Source organism: Aegilops tauschii, chromosome 3, assembly GCF_002575655.3.
Source record: "Aegilops tauschii subsp. strangulata cultivar AL8/78 chromosome 3, Aet v6.0, whole genome shotgun sequence".
NCBI lineage: Eukaryota > Viridiplantae > Streptophyta > Magnoliopsida > Poales > Poaceae > Aegilops > Aegilops tauschii.
The window spans coordinates 113,879,227-113,886,119 of NC_053037.3; positions in this window are offsets into that span (position 1 = coordinate 113,879,227).

The following is a 6,893-nucleotide window of genomic DNA, read 5'->3' on the forward strand; positions in this document are numbered from 1 at the left end:
GTTCATCTTGTCCGGCTTGATTTTAGAAGTCGGGGAAAACTTAGTTCGGGATTTTTGGAGTCCGTTTAATATTTCTTTTAATTATTTTTCTGCGCGAAATTATTTAAAAAAACGCGAACCGACTTTGGGCCGTGTTCGGCCAGGACTCCGCCTGGCCGGGCCTTTATAAGGCGCCGCCCCGAGCCCGTCAGCCCACCTGAGCCCCGCGCCAACCCTAACCCTAACCGCCGCCGCCGCCGTCCGCCGTCTCGCCGCCCGACGCCGGAGCCGCCGCCGCCGACCCGCGGGACGCCGCCGCCCCGTCCCGCCGGACCCCGCCGCCCCACGCCGGAGGTAGCCGCCGGTCCCGCCGCCGGCGGTTTTCCTCGAGAAAACCGTACGGTTTTTCCGCCGGTTTTTCGTTCGGTTTTATTAAAAAAAAACTAGATCTGTTTTTTTTTGTTTCGTTTATTTAGCGGACGTTCGTCCGTACGTTCGTTTTAACAAACGGATTTGGTTTTTTTTTCCGCAGACAGCGAACGTTCGTTCGTTAGCCTGTTCGTCCGTTTTCTTTTTCTCGGATTTTCCGCGATTATTTCTGATCGCGATTTCCGATCTGTTTTTCGTTTTCGTTTAACTTTTCGCTCGTTTATCGGAATCAGGCGATTCAAGCGCCTAGAGTTTCGTCTCGAAACCCTCTTTCTGTTTAACCAACTCAAACAAGTTTTTGCTACTATAAAATTTGACTTAGGTCCAGATTAGTAAACGAAGCTTGTTTCTTTCGCCGTTTGACTTTCGTTGCTTCGTTTGATTTGATTCTTTTTGCAAACCGGAGTTCTTAAGTTGAACTTTCTGGTTAGATCTCTTATTTGAGTTTTACCTGTGCATTAGATGAGTACTTATTGTATGCTTGTTTGTTTGCGATAGAGTACCCGGAGTGCGCCGCTTGCTACTTCGAATCCCTAGGTTTCACGGATCATCAGCAAGGCAAGTAACACTTTGATCATACCTCTTTTCATACCCAGTTTTATTGCATTAGATCAATCCTCAAACAATTGCATGATTAGGATCTGATTAAATTGCGGGTTGGAAAGTAGCTGATGAGGTAGAACCTATTGCCCTGTTTATTACCAAACCCTTGTGAGTTACTTCTACGTTTGCTTATATTGCTATGCTATGCTAGTAGACGTGGATTGGGTGAGTGTATCCATGACAGATGTGAGATTGTTAATTAAAGGTTCAATTTAAGGTGGCTACTTAAACACACATCTAGGTGGATTGAGGCACCTGGGTATTCCAGCGATTGCCTGTTTTTTTATGGACCGCCACCCAGGCTCAAAGGGATCATGAGATTATTCATGCTAGAAACTTCCGTGTGCAGCCACAAGCTATTATGGGCTCTAGCATAGTTGATTAAGTTGTGTGAACTCTTACAGTGGTAGACTAGCAGATGTAGGGGTTGTAGGTGGTATTGTCTACCCGATCGTAAGGTGCAAACGCTTCTGAAAGACTATGTCTCGGTCATCCGTTTCTCAAACATCATGTAGTGCGAGAATCCCAACGGAGGAGATCGAGTCTTGTGGGGAAAAGTGTGCAAACCTCTACAGAGTGTATAAACTAATCATGGTTAGCCGTGTCCCCGGTTATGGACAACTTGAGTATCTAGTACTTGGATTATCATGTGAATCTCATCATGTTACTTTAATTAATTTTGTTGGGATTAATGTTGAAACTTAATTGGGATTGAGATGGTGTCACCCATTCTCAATGTTTAACAACCACCATGATAGTTAAATAAAATTTATTCCTTTGCAGTAGGGAAAAATTGGTTTTTCGCAAAACTGTAACCATAGAGCTTTCCACCAGCCAAATATGCATGTAGTATAGCATTATTCTGTTCATTACTCTCTATGTGTTACCTTGCCAGCATATTCCATGTGCTGACCCGTTTTCGGACTCCAACGTTTCATGTTGCAGACTTTTCAGACGACGAGTAAGGTGCCTTAGGTCGTGGTTCTATACTCAGTGATGCCGTTGGAGTTGATGGACTCACTTATCTTCCAAGTCTTCCGCTGTTATCGTTATTAGATGGCCTTAAGCCATATTTATTGTATTAAGTTCTCTTTTTAGACATCCGATGTAATAAGTGTGTGATTGCTACTCTGTTATAAATCCTTACAAGTACTGTGCGTGTCAGCATTACTCATCCAGGGATGACACTGATGCACAGAGACTTGACCGTCTGAGGTCTGGTCGCTACAAAGTCACATACTGCGTATGTGTCACTTTGTCGCACCCTGTGAATTTCTGCTTTTTCGTAGATTCATTCTTTAAAACTAGTTTACCGTTTCAACTGTGCATCCAAACCACATACTGATTTCACCATTACATTTCTCACGTTGAGATCTTAGAAACTAGCTCTCATGTAAGGTTTTGACAGGAAAAAAATCCCGAAAAACTGATAAAAAACAGGAATAAAAGAAGAAAACTAAAAAACCCACAAATATAAAAGAAACTGAAATAAAAAGTCTGAAAATAGAAAAAAAACAAAACCTGAAGCACTGTTGTTGATTTTTCACTTTTTTCGAAGCATAACGGTGTTTCTCCCTTTTCAGGAAGCACAATTGTGCTTTTTCCATTCTCGGGAAACATAGTTGAGCCTCTCGTGGAAGCACAAGTTATGCTTTTTTTCCTGAGAAGCATAGATGTGCTTCTCATGAAAATTTAAGTGTGAAATTTCCCTTTTCGAGAAGCACACATGTGCTCCTCATGGAAGCATATGTTGTGATTTTCCCCTTTCAGAAAGCACATGTTGTGCTTCTCGTGAAAATGCTGCTTCTTGAAGAAAAAAAGTCCTACTAAAAATCTAGAGAAAACCAAACAAAAAACAAAAATCTGAATTAAAAAATCATCTAAAACCTGTAAGAAAACCAAATTCGAAGGGTATGCCAAGTGTGTGACATGTGGTGGCGGCTGAGCGCACCACTAGGCAAAACAAGTGAATTTACAGGAGCCCTTCAAGTCATATTCATTAATTAGGTGCTCCCATCTTACAACCGATCGCTAGCATACTAAGGTGAATAGCTCATATAAGACATTCAGGGCGATACCATCCAAACACTTGAGGAAAGATCTATGAGAACCTTCCATATTTTTTTCTTTAGTTTCCCACTTTCTTATTGTTCTATGTTTCTAAGTAGTTTTTCTGTTTTTTCATGTTCTTTTTATATTTTTACTTTTGCCTTTTTCTTATCAATTCATGATCAATTCTTAAAATCATAATATTTCCAAATTCATGAAGAATTTTAAATCCATTTAGATTTTTTGAATTAGTGAATATTTATTAAAGTTGCTAATATATTATTAATATTCATGACCAATTTAAAATTCATAAATACTTTCAAATCCACAGATGTTTTTCACACTAGTGAACATTTTTTAAATTCTTCAATATTAATCAAATTCATAAAATCGTAAAAAAAATCAAAGCCAAGAATATATTTCCAATTCATCAGAAAATTCAATTTGCGCATATTTTTCAGATTCTTAGTTTTTTTTAATTTTGTGAACGTTTGTTGAACTTGTGAAAAGTTTTTAAATTTACAAACTTTACTCACAAACCTTTTGTGAATCTGTTGATGTTTTTAAAATTCACGGAATTTATCTAGAGTCTTGAAAGTTTGTTCTCAAATTCATGATCAATTTTAGTTTGGCAATATTTTTTAATTTCATGAACCAGGAGTTACTTTTGCGTAGTATCTATCCAAGGTCCTAGCTAGGTAATATAAATCATGTAGTCGTGAGAAATTGTCATTGGCCGCGTGGAGAAAGAAGAAGAAAAAAATGAAGAGGTATAAAAGCAAGAGAGAGTTCTATGTGAGGTCTAGTTGGTTTGAGGTGTGAAGTTTGAGAGTTCGGTTAGCTTCATGTTTCTTCGAACTCCTTATATTTGAGAAGTTAAGACTTGAAGAGAAGTTTGAGGAGTTAAAATTCAAGGATTCAATCATAGATGTCGAGAGCCCTAGAGACAAGTTTCGGCTTGGAATATGCTAAGAGAAAAGCTCCAACATTGAACAGAGTTTTTTCATTGGTATATTAAAGATTAGAGCGCCTCTCTTTTCAGTTATAGACACGGTGATGCGAATAGAGGAATGGAGCTCATGCAGAGTTACTACGTACACCTTCCCTCTCGTACGCAAGGGCACCCAAGCACTAGGGTTTCTTGTGCCTCCCGCTGGTGCCAGCGCCAGTCTATCTCATCTACCGTGGTCTTAGGACCATAGAGGTGCGGATCCTGACCTTTGCCGGCGGGAGGGCTCCCTTTTTAGGCGTTTTCTTGAGTTTTGTTAGGGTTTGTATCCTGCTCAGAGAGGCGAGACGGTGGGGGATCTATCAAGATGGGAAAATGGTTCTCCCCGCCCAGCCCCCGTCCCGGTAGTGCTTCTAACATTGTCGGTGGGCGTGTGGAGGTTTGTCTCTAGATTCGGTCAGCGTTGGTGAATCCACATGGATCCGGTCTTCGTTCGCCTGTGTTCGGGTCCCTACAGGTTGGATCCTTCCTATATACATTTCTCTTCATCGGCAGCGGTTGCTTTTCTGGTGCGCTGGTACTATGGGGTTTGTCCGATTTCGGGGAGGGAGGGACGATGATGGTGATGCGTCTTCGGCTCGCTCTAGTGCGTACAGTCATCGCTAGATGATCACAAACTTTTTTTCCAACTTGGGTCACACCCCCTTTGAGTTAATTGATTAACGAAAACATTTTGTTCAGTACAAGTCTAAGAACCGAACCTAATAAGCAAGAGGGTCGGAATGAGGAGAGCGAGTTCAGGCATTAATAAGACGTTGAGGTGCTTCAAAAGAAGCACCCACTACAGGGCGAAACCATGTTAACACCAACAACCAGGATACTAAAAAAGTCTACTACACACCAGCAAGGATAACCCCGGCGTAACAAAAACTACACATCATCAGGCATCGCCTAGTGAGCAAAAGGAGACCATAACCATTCTCATCACGATCATAAGCAGCTTAACATCAGAAATCAATAAAGATCAGCTTGACGGCAGCGGAAAGGTGGTCATGGACCTTGAAGTATTTTTTACTTCTGATGTTCTTTGCACTATCGTTGATGAATCGATTACAAGTTTTCCCGAAAATGAAAATAAATGAGATAATTCCCGTCGTTCATTTTGGCCACTGCTCGTGTGTGCCAGCTTTGTCTACCACCGACACGTAACGGAACAACAGCTAAATCTCTTTCTTCTTCTGAGTAACCCAGCTAAATCGGATGAGAGCAACTTTTTAGGCATCGCTAAAGGAAATCGCCGTCGCCCCCTCAAATCGATTGATGATGACAGGGTTGGCGCCATCGGTCCAGCCAGGAAGGAGCGATTCTTTCAGCACGGCTTCAACGCAAAGTCGGCCCACATATTGTGGGCACGGCCGAGAGAGATGGTGTGTAAATATATGGGCCCTATGCCCTACTGAATTGGAAGTATACGTAGTAGAAACGTCCACTCCACTCCTACTTTAGCTTTGCCTCAAAAAAAAAAAAAAGATCCCGCTTTAGCTGAACGCGACAGCTCTGAACGCCCGTGTGTTGAGCCTTGAGCGAGCTGCGAGCACTTGAGCTTCAGACCGTGGCCTGCTTGGCGCACTGCACGAACCGTTAGCTGAACCATCATCGCTGAGAGCCTTGGGAGAAAGCTGGTTAAGTAGCTGCCGCCGCTAATCAAGTACCACAAGATTGCGTCGCTCCGTGTATCGCCGCCATGATCATTACTCTGTGGTTCGAGGCGTCCAGTCTAAGACCTTTGTCCCTAAGACAAGCAGTACGTCGAAAGCTATTTAGCTAAAGATGCAAAATACGCGACCCCAGTGTCGGTGTACAAAATTAGGGATCTCTTTTTATACCCTTTTACTTGTGCGCAGGCAGTTGCAGCCACACACCCGCAGCCACGCTTGGCGGGGCAGAGGAAGCAAAGGCTACCAGAGCCGTACTCAAGACCAGAAGCATCAAGAGCTGAGGGGCGAGGTGAAACTCCCCCGGCAAGTTCCTTGCCGGCGCGGCCTTCACGGCCCCGGCAAGAGCCTTGCCGGGGAATTTGCCCAACACCAGTGGAGCCGCCGCCCTTGAGCCTGAGAGGTCCTCAACTACATTGGAACTAAGGTTTGGGAGGCGCCTCGATGGTGGCATGCAGATCTTTGTGAAGACCAACAACATACAATGCTAGATGAGGACCAGAAGATGGAGACCCCCGGCAAGATCCTTGCCGGGGACACCTACGAGGTCCCGGCAAGGCCTTTGCCGGGGACATCTGCGGGGCCGCAGTCAGGCCCCCACCTGCCAAGGCTCCACCTCCGTTCCAACACAGCGATCAACCCGCCAACAAGGCAAGCACCTACGTGGCAACGTGCAGCTTCCAGGCCAACTCAGCAAGCACCTGCGTGGTGGCATGTAGATCTTCGTGAAGACTCTGCCATCGCGCGAACTCAGCAGCCACAGCGTGGCGCTGCGCGCCTAGTCGGCCTGGACGCGTGTCGGAGTGAGGCGAAGTGGCGACGGACGGGACGGGCTTCGTTACCGCCCACAATAAAGCAAGAGGACACCTAAGTAGCGCATTTAATGCGTTTTGTCCTATGATGTCAGGCGATAAACTCGACCACCGTACAACTTTCCACCTCCTGTGTGCCACTGTGGCAGCCCCTTTTGACTATAAAAGGAGGCCCGCGGCGTACTGAGAGAGGATTCAGACTTTTTGGACCCTATGAAGGAAATATGCCCTAGAGGCAATAATAAAGTTATTATTTATTTCCTTATATCATGATAAATGTTTATTATTCATGCTAGAATTGTATTAACCGGAAACATAATACTTGTGTGAATACATAGACAAATAGAGTGTCACAAG